This window comes from Panulirus ornatus, chromosome 64, assembly GCF_036320965.1.
Source record: "Panulirus ornatus isolate Po-2019 chromosome 64, ASM3632096v1, whole genome shotgun sequence".
Taxonomy (NCBI): Eukaryota; Metazoa; Arthropoda; class Malacostraca; order Decapoda; family Palinuridae; genus Panulirus; species Panulirus ornatus.
Window position 1 is genome coordinate 15,267,900 of NC_092287.1, and position 17,843 is coordinate 15,285,742.

The following is a 17,843-nucleotide window of genomic DNA, read 5'->3' on the forward strand; positions in this document are numbered from 1 at the left end:
GATTTACTGCCTTGTAACAAAACAAGGTCATTAGATTTATGGCCCTATAACAGGTCAAGATTATTAGATTTACTGCATAGTAAGAGATCAAGATCACTAGATCACTAGATCACATAACAGCGAAAGATCATTAGATATTAGATTTACTGCTTTATAATAGGTCAAAATCATAAGATTTTATAATAGGTCAAGAACCTTACATTTACTTCCATATAACATGTGAATATCATTAGATAATTAGTTACAAATTTTTTACAGGTAAAAATCATTCAATTTAATGACTTGGAACATGCCAAGATCATTAATTTTTTTGCTTTATAAAAGGTCAATATCATTATAATTACTTCCTTGCCACATGTCGAAATCATTAGATTTACTGCCTTACAATAGGTCAAAATCAAGAACATTATATTAATTCCTTGTAACAGGTCATCATTAGATTTATTGCCTTATAATTAGATTTACAAGCTTTTAACAGGTAAAAATCTTTAGATTTAATGCCTTTTAACATATCAAGATCATTAGATTGACTGCCTTATAACAGGTCCAGATGACTGCGTTACAAAGGGTGAAGATCATTAGATTTACAGGTCATCATTAGATTCATTGCCTTATAACAGGTCAAGATTTACTGACATAGCGAAAGATCACTAGATTTCTTGCCTTATAACAACTCAAGATCATCAGATTTACTGCCTTGTAACAAGTCAAGATTTACTGCCTTATAATTCAAAATCATTAGATTTACTTCCTCGTAACAGGTCAAGATCATTACATTTACTACATTACTTTTTACCGCCAGTAAACGTCAATATTATTAAATTTTCTGCCTCATTATATTTAACAACTCATGATCATTTGATTTACTGTTTTGTAACAAACCCTTAGAACACGATTTTTGTTCAATGAAAGGTCAAGATCATTACAATTATTTCCTTGTCACCGGTCAAGATCATTAGATATAATGCCTTAGATCATGATCATTAGATTTACAGGGCAAGGTCATTACAGTTATTGGACATATTTGGACAGATTTATTGGACAGATTTATTGGACATATTTGCTGCCTTAGATCTTAGATCATTTGTTTTACTGTCTTTTAACAGGTTAAATCATTAGATTTCTTGCCTTATAGCAAGTCATTTATGGCCAATATCATTAGATTTCATTATGGTCAATATCATTATGGTCAATATCATTAGATTTACTAACATATCAGGTAGAGATCATTAGATTTACTGTCTTATGACAGGTTAAAATCATTAGATTTATTGCCTTATAACAGGGCAAGATCATTAGATTTATTACCTTATAACAGGTCATCATTCACTTATGAGATCAAAAGATCAGTAGATTTCTTGCCTTATAACAACTCAAGATCACTGGATTTACTTCCTTGTAACAAGTCAAGATCATTATATTTACTGCCTTATAACAATTCAAAATCATTAGATATACTGCCTTGTAACAGGTCATCATTAGATTCATTCCTTATAACAGGTCAGGATTATTAGATTTACTGCCTTATAACACGACAAGATCATTAGATTTTAGAATGACTTCCTTGTCACCGGTCAAGATAAACTACCTTATAACAGTTCATGATCATTAGATATACTGCTATATAACAGGGCAAGATTTTAGAGTTAATGCCTTATAACAGGTCAAGATCATTAGGTTTACTGCCTTATAACAGATCAAGATCATTAGATTTGTCGCCTTATAACAAGTCAATATCATTAGATTTATGGCCTTATATCTGGTCAAGATCATTAGATTTACTGCCTTACATCAGGTCATGATCAATTATTATTACCGTCTTATAACAAGTCGAGGTCATTAGATTTACTTGTTTATGAGAGGTCAAGATCACTAGATTTACCGAGTTATAAGAACATTAGATTTACTGCCTTATAACCGGTCGAAGACATTATATTTACTACCTTATAACAAGTCTAGATCATTAGATTTATTGCCTTGTAACAGGCCTTATAACAAGTCAACATTAGCAGATTTACTGCCTACTAACAAGTCAAGATCATTAGATATACTGCCTTATAACATGTCATTGGATTTACTGCCTTATACCGGTCATCATTAGATTTAATGCCTTTTAACAGGTAAAGATCATTAGAATTCCTGCCATATAACAGGTTATCATTGGATTTATTATCGTCGTCAAGATCATCAGATTTACTGCCTTATAACAGGTCATTAGATTTACTATCTTATAACAGCGAAATATAAATTTACTGCCTTGTAACAAATCAAGATCATTAGATTTATGGCTTTATATTAGGTCAAGATTATTCGATTTACTGCAAAGAGATCAAGATCATTAGATTTACTGCCTTATAACACCAAGATTTTTAGATTTATTACCTTATAAGTCAATATTATTAGATTTACTGCCTCATAAGTCAAAATCATAAGACTTCCATGTAACAGGTCAAGATCATTAGATTTACTGCCTTATAACAGTTACAAACTTTTAACAGGTAAAAATCATTCGATTTAATGCCCTGGAACATGTCAAGATTTTTTTGCTTTATAAAAGGTCAATATCATTAGAATTACTTCCTTGCCACCGGACGAGATCATTAGATTTACTGCCTTAAAACAGGCCAATATTATTAGATTTATTATAACGTCAATATTATTAGATTGTCAAAATCAATGATTTTATTTTCTTCCTTGTAACAGGTCAAGATAATTAGATTTATAAACTTTTATTAGGTAACGATCTTTAGATTTAATGCCAGGTAATATATCAAGATCATCGGGTCAAGATCATTAGATTGACTGCCTTACAATGGGCAAAATCATTAGATTTATTGCCACATAACAGGTCAAGATTTACTGACATAACAACTCAAGATCATTAGGTTTACTGCCTTGTAACAAGATCATTAGATTTTATGCCTCATAGCATTTCAAGATCATTAGATTTTCTGCCTTGTAACAGGTCAAGATCATTACATATACTGCCTTATAACAACTCAAGATCATTAGATTTACTGTCTTGTAACAGGTCAAGATCATTAGATTCACTGCCTTATAACAGGTCAGTTACCAAGATCATTAGACTTACTCCCTTATAACATGACAAGATCATTAGATTTTTGCCGAATGAAAGGTCAATATCATTGGAATTACTTCTTTGTCACCGGTCATTAAATATACTGCCTTATAACAGATCATGATTATTAGATTTACTGACTATTAGATTAGATCTAAAGCCTTTTAACAACTCAAAATCATTAGATTTACTGTCTTGTAACAGGTCAAGATCAGATTTACTGCCTTGATAATTAGATTTACTGCCTTGTAACAGACCAAATTCATAATAACACAAGAGCATTAGATTTTTGCCTAATGAAAGGTCAAGATCATTAGAATTACTTCCTTGACTCCGGTCAAGATCATTAGATATACTGCCTTATAACAGGTCAAGATCATTAGATTTACTACCTTGTTAGTCAAGATCATATTATTTACTGCCTTATAACATCTCAAGATAATTAGATTTACTGCCTTATTGTTAGGGTCAAGGACATTATATTTACAACCTTATAACAAGTCATCATTAGGTTTATTGCATTGTAACAGATCAAGATCATTAGATTTGTTGCCTTAACAGGCCTTGGCTTGTAACAAGTGAAGATCATTTTATTTACTGCTCGATAATATTTACTGCCTTATTGTTATAAGGTCAAGGACATTATATTTACTACCTTACATAAGATCATTATAAGATCATTATATTCACTACTTTATATTTACTACCTCATTAGCAGATTTACTGTCAAGATCATTATAACAGGTCAAGATCAATAGATTTACTGATGTATAACAAGTCAAGACCATCGGATTTATAGGTCAAGATCATTAGATTTAATGCCTTTTAACAGGTAAAGATCATTAGAATTTCTGCCTTATAACAGGTTAAGATCATTGGATTTACTACAACATATCAAGATCATTAAATTTACTGCTTTTAATTGATCATCATTAGATTTACTATCTTATAACAGCGAAATATAAGATTTACTGCCTTTTAACAAATCAAGATCATTAGATTTATGGCCTTATAACAGTTTAAGATTATTAGATTTACTGCATAGTAAGAGATCAAGATCATTAGATTTACTGTCGTATAACAGGCCAAGATTATTAGATTTATTACCTTATCAATATTATTAGATTTACTGGCTTATAATAGGTCAAAATCATAAGATTTACTACCTTGTAACAGGTATAGAACATTACATTGATTTCCATGTATCAGGTCAAGATCATTAGATTTACTGCCTTATGATTAGATTTTTTGCCTTATAAAAGGTTTACCATATTATTAGATTTACTGCCTTACAATAGGTCAAAATTAAGAACATTCCTTGCAACAGGTCATCATTAGATTTATTGCCTTATAACAATAATTAGATTTATAAGCTTTTAACAGGTAAAGATCTTTAGATTTAATGCCTTGTAACATATCAAGATCATTATACAACAGGTCCAGATCATTAGATTGACTGCCTGACAAAGGGTGATCATTAGATTTACAGGTCAAGATCATTCGATTTATTGCCTTATAACATCAAAATCATTAGATTTTTTGCCTTAGATTTTTTGTCATCATTAGATTTAATGCCTTGTAACAAGTCAAGATCATTACATTTACTGCCTCATAACAACTCAAGATAATTAGATTTACTGTCTTGTAACAGGTCAAGATCATTAGATTTACTGCCTTGTAACAGACCAAGATCATTAAACTTAATCCCTTATAACACGACAAGATCATTAGATTTTCACCTAGTGGAAGGTCAAGATCATTAGTTTTTTACCTCGTAACAAGTAAAGACCATTTTATTTACTGCCTTATAACAGCTCAAGATAATTAGATTTACTGCCTTATTGTTAAGGTCAAGAACATTATATCTACAAGTGAAGATCATTAGGTTTATTGCATTGTAACAGGTTAACTGCCTTGTAACAAGTCAAGATCATTAGATATACTGCCTTATAACAGGTGATCATTAGATTTACTGATATTTAAGAGGTCAAGACCATTGGATTTACTGCCTTATAACAAGTCAAGATCATTAGATTTAATGCCCTTTAACAGGTAAAGATCATTAGAATTCCTGCCTCATAACAGGTTAAGATCATTGGATTTACTATAATATCATCATCAAATTTAATGCCTTATAACAGGTCATTAGATTTACTGCTTTATAATTGATCATCATTAGATTTACTGTCATAACAGCGAAATATAAGATTTACTGCCTTCGTCATTAGATTTATGACCTTATAACAGGTCAAGATTATTAGATTTATTACATAGTAAGAGATCAAGATCATTAGATTTACTGCCTTATAACAGGCCAAGATTATTAGATTTATTACCTTATAACAGATCAAAATCATAAGATTTACTGCCTTGTAACAGGTAGAGAACCTTACATTTACTTCCATGTAACAGGTCAAGATCATTAGATTTACTGCCTTGTAACAAAACAAGGTCATTAGATTTATGGCCCTATAACAGGTCAAGATTATTAGATTTACTGCATAGTAAGAGATCAAGATCACTAGATCACTAGATCACATAACAGCGAAAGATCATTAGATATTAGATTTACTGCTTTATAATAGGTCAAAATCATAAGATTTTATAATAGGTCAAGAACCTTACATTTACTTCCATATAACATGTGAATATCATTAGATAATTAGTTACAAATTTTTTACAGGTAAAAATCATTCAATTTAATGACTTGGAACATGCCAAGATCATTAATTTTTTTGCTTTATAAAAGGTCAATATCATTATAATTACTTCCTTGCCACATGTCGAAATCATTAGATTTACTGCCTTACAATAGGTCAAAATCAAGAACATTATATTAATTCCTTGTAACAGGTCATCATTAGATTTATTGCCTTATAATTAGATTTACAAGCTTTTAACAGGTAAAAATCTTTAGATTTAATGCCTTTTAACATATCAAGATCATTAGATTGACTGCCTTATAACAGGTCCAGATGACTGCGTTACAAAGGGTGAAGATCATTAGATTTACAGGTCATCATTAGATTCATTGCCTTATAACAGGTCAAGATTTACTGACATAGCGAAAGATCACTAGATTTCTTGCCTTATAACAACTCAAGATCATCAGATTTACTGCCTTGTAACAAGTCAAGATTTACTGCCTTATAATTCAAAATCATTAGATTTACTTCCTCGTAACAGGTCAAGATCATTACATTTACTACATTACTTTTTACCGCCAGTAAACGTCAATATTATTAAATTTTCTGCCTCATTATATTTAACAACTCATGATCATTTGATTTACTGTTTTGTAACAAACCCTTAGAACACGATTTTTGTTCAATGAAAGGTCAAGATCATTACAATTATTTCCTTGTCACCGGTCAAGATCATTAGATATAATGCCTTAGATCATGATCATTAGATTTACAGGGCAAGGTCATTACAGTTATTGGACATATTTGGACAGATTTATTGGACAGATTTATTGGACATATTTGCTGCCTTAGATCTTAGATCATTTGTTTTACTGTCTTTTAACAGGTTAAATCATTAGATTTCTTGCCTTATAGCAAGTCATTTATGGCCAATATCATTAGATTTCATTATGGTCAATATCATTATGGTCAATATCATTAGATTTACTAACATATCAGGTAGAGATCATTAGATTTACTGTCTTATGACAGGTTAAAATCATTAGATTTATTGCCTTATAACAGGGCAAGATCATTAGATTTATTACCTTATAACAGGTCATCATTCACTTATGAGATCAAAAGATCAGTAGATTTCTTGCCTTATAACAACTCAAGATCACTGGATTTACTTCCTTGTAACAAGTCAAGATCATTATATTTACTGCCTTATAACAATTCAAAATCATTAGATATACTGCCTTGTAACAGGTCATCATTAGATTCATTCCTTATAACAGGTCAGGATTATTAGATTTACTGCCTTATAACACGACAAGATCATTAGATTTTAGAATGACTTCCTTGTCACCGGTCAAGATAAACTACCTTATAACAGTTCATGATCATTAGATATACTGCTATATAACAGGGCAAGATCTTAGAGTTAATGCCTTATAACAGGTCAAGATCATTAGTTTTACTGCCTTTTATCAGGTCAAGATCATTAGGTTTACTGCCTTATAACAGATCAAGATCATTAGATTTGTCGCCTTATAACAAGTCAATATCATTAGATTTATGGCCTTATATCTGGTCAAGATCATTAGATTTACTGCCTTACATCAGGTCATGATCAATTATTATTACCGTCTTATAACAAGTCGAGGTCATTAGATTTACTTGTTTATGAGAGGTCAAGATCACTAGATTTACCGAGTTATAAGAACATTAGATTTACTGCCTTATAACCGGTCGAAGACATTATATTTACTACCTTATAACAAGTCTAGATCATTAGATTTATTGCCTTGTAACAGGCCTTATAACAAGTCAACATTAGCAGATTTACTGCCTACTAACAAGTCAAGATCATTAGATATACTGCCTTATAACATGTCATTGGATTTACTGCCTTATACCGGTCATCATTAGATTTAATGCCTTTTAACAGGTAAAGATCATTAGAATTCCTGCCATATAACAGGTTATCATTGGATTTATTATCGTCGTCAAGATCATCAGATTTACTGCCTTATAACAGGTCATTAGATTTACTATCTTATAACAGCGAAATATAAAATTTACTGCCTTGTAACAAATCAAGATCATTAGATTTATGGCTTTATATTAGGTCAAGATTATTCGATTTACTGCAAAGAGATCAAGATCATTAGATTTACTGCCTTATAACACCAAGATTTTTAGATTTATTACCTTATAAGTCAATATTATTAGATTTACTGCCTCATAAGTCAAAATCATAAGACTTCCATGTAACAGGTCAAGATCATTAGATTTACTGCCTTATAACAGTTACAAACTTTTAACAGGTAAAAATCATTCGATTTAATGCCCTGGAACATGTCAAGATTTTTTTGCTTTATAAAAGGTCAATATCATTAGAATTACTTCCTTGCCACCGGACGAGATCATTAGATTTACTGCCTTAAAACAGGCCAATATTATTAGATTTATTATAACGTCAATATTATTAGATTGTCAAAATCAATGATTTTATTTTCTTCCTTGTAACAGGTCAAGATAATTAGATTTATAAACTTTTATTAGGTAACGATCTTTAGATTTAATGCCAGGTAATATATCAAGATCATCGGGTCAAGATCATTAGATTGACTGCCTTACAATGGGCAAAATCATTAGATTTATTGCCACATAACAGGTCAAGATTTACTGACATAACAACTCAAGATCATTAGGTTTACTGCCTTGTAACAAGATCATTAGATTTTATGCCTCATAGCATTTCAAGATCATTAGATTTTCTGCCTTGTAACAGGTCAAGATCATTACATATACTGCCTTATAACAACTCAAGATCATTAGATTTACTGTCTTGTAACAGGTCAAGATCATTAGATTCACTGCCTTATAACAGGTCAGTTACCAAGATCATTAGACTTACTCCCTTATAACATGACAAGATCATTAGATTTTTGCCGAATGAAAGGTCAATATCATTGGAATTACTTCTTTGTCACCGGTCATTAAATATACTGCCTTATAACAGATCATGATTATTAGATTTACTGACTATTAGATTAGATCTAAAGCCTTTTAACAACTCAAAATCATTAGATTTACTGTCTTGTAACAGGTCAAGATCAGATTTACTGCCTTGATAATTAGATTTACTGCCTTGTAACAGACCAAATTCATTATAACACAAGAGCATTAGATTTTTGCCTAATGAAAGGTCAAGATCATTAGAATTACTTCCTTGACTCCGGTCAAGATCATTAGATATACTGCCTTATAACAGGTCAAGATCATTAGATTTACTACCTTGTTAGTCAAGATCATATTATTTACTGCCTTATAACATCTCAAGATAATTAGATTTACTGCCTTATTGTTAGGGTCAAGGACATTATATTTACAACCTTATAACAAGTCATCATTAGGTTTATTGCATTGTAACAGATCAAGATCATTAGATTTGTTGCCTTAACAGGCCTTGGCTTGTAACAAGTGAAGATCATTTTATTTACTGCTCGATAATATTTACTGCCTTATTGTTATAAGGTCAAGGACATTATATTTACTACCTTACATAAGATCATTATAAGATCATTATATTCACTACTTTATATTTACTACCTCATTAGCAGATTTACTGTCAAGATCATTATAACAGGTCAAGATCAATAGATTTACTGATGTATAACAAGTCAAGACCATCGGATTTATAGGTCAAGATCATTAGATTTAATGCCTTTTAACAGGTAAAGATCATTAGAATTTCTGCCTTATAACAGGTTAAGATCATTGGATTTACTACAACATATCAAGATCATTAAATTTACTGCTTTTAATTGATCATCATTAGATTTACTATCTTATAACAGCGAAATATAAGATTTACTGCCTTTTAACAAATCAAGATCATTAGATTTATGGCCTTATAACAGTTTAAGATTATTAGATTTACTGCATAGTAAGAGATCAAGATCATTAGATTTACTGTCGTATAACAGGCCAAGATTATTAGATTTATTACCTTATCAATATTATTAGATTTACTGGCTTATAATAGGTCAAAATCATAAGATTTACTACCTTGTAACAGGTATAGAACATTACATTGATTTCCATGTATCAGGTCAAGATCATTAGATTTACTGCCTTATGATTAGATTTTTTGCCTTATAAAAGGTTTACCATATTATTAGATTTACTGCCTTACAATAGGTCAAAATTAAGAACATTCCTTGCAACAGGTCATCATTAGATTTATTGCCTTATAACAATAATTAGATTTATAAGCTTTTAACAGGTAAAGATCTTTAGATTTAATGCCTTGTAACATATCAAGATCATTATACAACAGGTCCAGATCATTAGATTGACTGCCTGACAAAGGGTGATCATTAGATTTACAGGTCAAGATCATTCGATTTATTGCCTTATAACATCAAAATCATTAGATTTTTTGCCTTAGATTTTTTGTCATCATTAGATTTAATGCCTTGTAACAAGTCAAGATCATTACATTTACTGCCTCATAACAACTCAAGATAATTAGATTTACTGTCTTGTAACAGGTCAAGATCATTAGATTTACTGCCTTGTAACAGACCAAGATCATTAAACTTAATCCCTTATAACACGACAAGATCATTAGATTTTCACCTAGTGGAAGGTCAAGATCATTAGTTTTTTACCTCGTAACAAGTAAAGTATTTACTGCCTTATAACAGCTCAAGATAATTAGATTTACTGCCTTATTGTTAAGGTCAAGAACATTATATCTACAAGTGAAGATCATTAGGTTTATTGCATTGTAACAGGTTAACTGCCTTGTAACAAGTCAAGATCATTAGATATACTGCCTTATAACAGGTGATCATTAGATTTACTGATATTTAAGAGGTCAAGACCATTGGATTTACTGCCTTATAACAAGTCAAGATCATTAGATTTAATGCCCTTTAACAGGTAAAGATCATTAGAATTCCTGCCTCATAACAGGTTAAGATCATTGGATTTACTATAATATCATCATCAAATTTAATGCCTTATAACAGGTCATTAGATTTACTGCTTTATAATTGATCATCATTAGATTTACTGTCATAACAGCGAAATATAAGATTTACTGCCTTCGTCATTAGATTTATGACCTTATAACAGGTCAAGATTATTAGATTTATTACATAGTAAGAGATCAAGATCATTAGATTTACTGCCTTATAACAGGCCAAGATTATTAGATTTATTACCTTATAACAGATCAAAATCATAAGATTTACTGCCTTGTAACAGGTAGAGAACCTTACATTTACTTCCATGTAACAGGTCAAGATCATTAGATTTACTGCCTTGTAACAAAACAAGGTCATTAGATTTATGGCCCTATAACAGGTCAAGATTATTAGATTTACTGCATAGTAAGAGATCAAGATCACTAGATCACTAGATCACATAACAGCGAAAGATCATTAGATATTAGATTTACTGCTTTATAATAGGTCAAAATCATAAGATTTTATAATAGGTCAAGAACCTTACATTTACTTCCATATAACATGTGAATATCATTAGATAATTAGTTACAAATTTTTTACAGGTAAAAATCATTCAATTTAATGACTTGGAACATGCCAAGATCATTAATTTTTTTGCTTTATAAAAGGTCAATATCATTATAATTACTTCCTTGCCACATGTCGAAATCATTAGATTTACTGCCTTACAATAGGTCAAAATCAAGAACATTATATTAATTCCTTGTAACAGGTCATCATTAGATTTATTGCCTTATAATTAGATTTACAAGCTTTTAACAGGTAAAAATCTTTAGATTTAATGCCTTTTAACATATCAAGATCATTAGATTGACTGCCTTATAACAGGTCCAGATGACTGCGTTACAAAGGGTGAAGATCATTAGATTTACAGGTCATCATTAGATTCATTGCCTTATAACAGGTCAAGATTTACTGACATAGCGAAAGATCACTAGATTTCTTGCCTTATAACAACTCAAGATCATCAGATTTACTGCCTTGTAACAAGTCAAGATTTACTGCCTTATAATTCAAAATCATTAGATTTACTTCCTCGTAACAGGTCAAGATCATTACATTTACTACATTACTTTTTACCGCCAGTAAACGTCAATATTATTAAATTTTCTGCCTCATTATATTTAACAACTCATGATCATTTGATTTACTGTTTTGTAACAAACCCTTAGAACACGATTTTTGTTCAATGAAAGGTCAAGATCATTACAATTATTTCCTTGTCACCGGTCAAGATCATTAGATATAATGCCTTAGATCATGATCATTAGATTTACAGGGCAAGGTCATTACAGTTATTGGACATATTTGGACAGATTTATTGGACAGATTTATTGGACATATTTGCTGCCTTAGATCTTAGATCATTTGTTTTACTGTCTTTTAACAGGTTAAATCATTAGATTTCTTGCCTTATAGCAAGTCATTTATGGCCAATATCATTAGATTTCATTATGGTCAATATCATTATGGTCAATATCATTAGATTTACTAACATATCAGGTAGAGATCATTAGATTTACTGTCTTATGACAGGTTAAAATCATTAGATTTATTGCCTTATAACAGGGCAAGATCATTAGATTTATTACCTTATAACAGGTCATCATTCACTTATGAGATCAAAAGATCAGTAGATTTCTTGCCTTATAACAACTCAAGATCACTGGATTTACTTCCTTGTAACAAGTCAAGATCATTATATTTACTGCCTTATAACAATTCAAAATCATTAGATATACTGCCTTGTAACAGGTCATCATTAGATTCATTCCTTATAACAGGTCAGGATTATTAGATTTACTGCCTTATAACACGACAAGATCATTAGATTTTAGAATGACTTCCTTGTCACCGGTCAAGATAAACTACCTTATAACAGTTCATGATCATTAGATATACTGCTATATAACAGGGCAAGATCTTAGAGTTAATGCCTTATAACAGGTCAAGATCATTAGTTTTACTGCCTTTTATCAGGTCAAGATCATTAGGTTTACTGCCTTATAACAGATCAAGATCATTAGATTTGTCGCCTTATAACAAGTCAATATCATTAGATTTATGGCCTTATATCTGGTCAAGATCATTAGATTTACTGCCTTACATCAGGTCATGATCAATTATTATTACCGTCTTATAACAAGTCGAGGTCATTAGATTTACTTGTTTATGAGAGGTCAAGATCACTAGATTTACCGAGTTATAAGAACATTAGATTTACTGCCTTATAACCGGTCGAAGACATTATATTTACTACCTTATAACAAGTCTAGATCATTAGATTTATTGCCTTGTAACAGGCCTTATAACAAGTCAACATTAGCAGATTTACTGCCTACTAACAAGTCAAGATCATTAGATATACTGCCTTATAACATGTCATTGGATTTACTGCCTTATACCGGTCATCATTAGATTTAATGCCTTTTAACAGGTAAAGATCATTAGAATTCCTGCCATATAACAGGTTATCATTGGATTTATTATCGTCGTCAAGATCATCAGATTTACTGCCTTATAACAGGTCATTAGATTTACTATCTTATAACAGCGAAATATAAAATTTACTGCCTTGTAACAAATCAAGATCATTAGATTTATGGCTTTATATTAGGTCAAGATTATTCGATTTACTGCAAAGAGATCAAGATCATTAGATTTACTGCCTTATAACACCAAGATTTTTAGATTTATTACCTTATAAGTCAATATTATTAGATTTACTGCCTCATAAGTCAAAATCATAAGACTTCCATGTAACAGGTCAAGATCATTAGATTTACTGCCTTATAACAGTTACAAACTTTTAACAGGTAAAAATCATTCGATTTAATGCCCTGGAACATGTCAAGATTTTTTTGCTTTATAAAAGGTCAATATCATTAGAATTACTTCCTTGCCACCGGACGAGATCATTAGATTTACTGCCTTAAAACAGGCCAATATTATTAGATTTATTATAACGTCAATATTATTAGATTGTCAAAATCAATGATTTTATTTTCTTCCTTGTAACAGGTCAAGATAATTAGATTTATAAACTTTTATTAGGTAACGATCTTTAGATTTAATGCCAGGTAATATATCAAGATCATCGGGTCAAGATCATTAGATTGACTGCCTTACAATGGGCAAAATCATTAGATTTATTGCCACATAACAGGTCAAGATTTACTGACATAACAACTCAAGATCATTAGGTTTACTGCCTTGTAACAAGATCATTAGATTTTATGCCTCATAGCATTTCAAGATCATTAGATTTTCTGCCTTGTAACAGGTCAAGATCATTACATATACTGCCTTATAACAACTCAAGATCATTAGATTTACTGTCTTGTAACAGGTCAAGATCATTAGATTCACTGCCTTATAACAGGTCAGTTACCAAGATCATTAGACTTACTCCCTTATAACATGACAAGATCATTAGATTTTTGCCGAATGAAAGGTCAATATCATTGGAATTACTTCTTTGTCACCGGTCATTAAATATACTGCCTTATAACAGATCATGATTATTAGATTTACTGACTATTAGATTAGATCTAAAGCCTTTTAACAACTCAAAATCATTAGATTTACTGTCTTGTAACAGGTCAAGATCAGATTTACTGCCTTGATAATTAGATTTACTGCCTTGTAACAGACCAAATTCATTATAACACAAGAGCATTAGATTTTTGCCTAATGAAAGGTCAAGATCATTAGAATTACTTCCTTGACTCCGGTCAAGATCATTAGATATACTGCCTTATAACAGGTCAAGATCATTAGATTTACTACCTTGTTAGTCAAGATCATATTATTTACTGCCTTATAACATCTCAAGATAATTAGATTTACTGCCTTATTGTTAGGGTCAAGGACATTATATTTACAACCTTATAACAAGTCATCATTAGGTTTATTGCATTGTAACAGATCAAGATCATTAGATTTGTTGCCTTAACAGGCCTTGGCTTGTAACAAGTGAAGATCATTTTATTTACTGCTCGATAATATTTACTGCCTTATTGTTATAAGGTCAAGGACATTATATTTACTACCTTACATAAGATCATTATAAGATCATTATATTCACTACTTTATATTTACTACCTCATTAGCAGATTTACTGTCAAGATCATTATAACAGGTCAAGATCAATAGATTTACTGATGTATAACAAGTCAAGACCATCGGATTTATAGGTCAAGATCATTAGATTTAATGCCTTTTAACAGGTAAAGATCATTAGAATTTCTGCCTTATAACAGGTTAAGATCATTGGATTTACTACAACATATCAAGATCATTAAATTTACTGCTTTTAATTGATCATCATTAGATTTACTATCTTATAACAGCGAAATATAAGATTTACTGCCTTTTAACAAATCAAGATCATTAGATTTATGGCCTTATAACAGTTTAAGATTATTAGATTTACTGCATAGTAAGAGATCAAGATCATTAGATTTACTGTCGTATAACAGGCCAAGATTATTAGATTTATTACCTTATCAATATTATTAGATTTACTGGCTTATAATAGGTCAAAATCATAAGATTTACTACCTTGTAACAGGTATAGAACATTACATTGATTTCCATGTATCAGGTCAAGATCATTAGATTTACTGCCTTATGATTAGATTTTTTGCCTTATAAAAGGTTTACCATATTATTAGATTTACTGCCTTACAATAGGTCAAAATTAAGAACATTCCTTGCAACAGGTCATCATTAGATTTATTGCCTTATAACAATAATTAGATTTATAAGCTTTTAACAGGTAAAGATCTTTAGATTTAATGCCTTGTAACATATCAAGATCATTATACAACAGGTCCAGATCATTAGATTGACTGCCTGACAAAGGGTGATCATTAGATTTACAGGTCAAGATCATTCGATTTATTGCCTTATAACATCAAAATCATTAGATTTTTTGCCTTAGATTTTTTGTCATCATTAGATTTAATGCCTTGTAACAAGTCAAGATCATTACATTTACTGCCTCATAACAACTCAAGATAATTAGATTTACTGTCTTGTAACAGGTCAAGATCATTAGATTTACTGCCTTGTAACAGACCAAGATCATTAAACTTAATCCCTTATAACACGACAAGATCATTAGATTTTCACCTAGTGGAAGGTCAAGATCATTAGTTTTTTACCTCGTAACAAGTAAAGACCATTTTATTTACTGCCTTATAACAGCTCAAGATAATTAGATTTACTGCCTTATTGTTAAGGTCAAGAACATTATATCTACAAGTGAAGATCATTAGGTTTATTGCATTGTAACAGGTTAACTGCCTTGTAACAAGTCAAGATCATTAGATATACTGCCTTATAACAGGTGATCATTAGATTTACTGATATTTAAGAGGTCAAGACCATTGGATTTACTGCCTTATAACAAGTCAAGATCATTAGATTTAATGCCCTTTAACAGGTAAAGATCATTAGAATTCCTGCCTCATAACAGGTTAAGATCATTGGATTTACTATAATATCATCATCAAATTTAATGCCTTATAAGAGGTCATTAGATTTACTGTCATAACAGCGAAATATAAGATTTACTGCCTTCGTCATTAGATTTATGACCTTATAACAGGTCAAGATTATTAGATTTATTACATAGTAAGAGATCAAGATCATTAGTTTTACTGCCTTATAACAGGCCAAGATTATTAGATTTATTACCTTATAACAGATCAAAATCATAAGATTTACTGCCTTGTAACAGGTAGAGAACCTTACATTTACTTCCATGTAACAGGTCAAGATCATTAGATTTACTGCCTTGTAACAAAACAAGGTCATTAGATTTATGGCCCTATAACAGGTCAAGATTATTAGATTTACTGCATAGTAAGAGATCAAGATCACTAGATCACTAGATCACATAACAGCGAAAGATCATTAGATATTAGATTTACTGCTTTATAATAGGTCAAAATCATAAGATTTTATAATAGGTCAAGAACCTTACATTTACTTCCATATAACATGTGAATATCATTAGATAATTAGTTACAAATTTTTTACAGGTAAAAATCATTCAATTTAATGACTTGGAACATGCCAAGATCATTAATTTTTTTGCTTTATAAAAGGTCAATATCATTATAATTACTTCCTTGCCACATGTCGAAATCATTAGATTTACTGCCTTACAATAGGTCAAAATCAAGAACATTATATTAATTCCTTGTAACAGGTCATCATTAGATTTATTGCCTTATAATTAGATTTACAAGCTTTTAACAGGTAAAAATCTTTAGATTTAATGCCTTTTAACATATCAAGATCATTAGATTGACTGCCTTATAACAGGTCCAGATGACTGCGTTACAAAGGGTGAAGATCATTAGATTTACAGGTCATCATTAGATTCATTGCCTTATAACAGGTCAAGATTTACTGACATAGCGAAAGATCACTAGATTTCTTGCCTTATAACAACTCAAGATCATCAGATTTACTGCCTTGTAACAAGTCAAGATTTACTGCCTTATAATTCAAAATCATTAGATTTACTTCCTCGTAACAGGTCAAGATCATTACATTTACTACATTACTTTTTACCGCCAGTAAACGTCAATATTATTAAATTTTCTGCCTCATTATATTTAACAACTCATGATCATTTGATTTACTGTTTTGTAACAAACCCTTAGAACACGATTTTTGTTCAATGAAAGGTCAAGATCATTACAATTATTTCCTTGTCACCGGTCAAGATCATTAGATATAATGCCTTAGATCATGATCATTAGATTTACAGGGCAAGGTCATTACAGTTATTGGACATATTTGGACAGATTTATTGGACAGATTTATTGGACATATTTGCTGCCTTAGATCTTAGATCATTTGTTTTACTGTCTTTTAACAGGTTAAATCATTAGATTTCTTGCCTTATAGCAAGTCATTTATGGCCAATATCATTAGATTTCATTATGGTCAATATCATTATGGTCAATATCATTAGATTTACTAACATATCAGGTAGAGATCATTAGATTTACTGTCTTATGACAGGTTAAAATCATTAGATTTATTGCCTTATAACAGGGCAAGATCATTAGA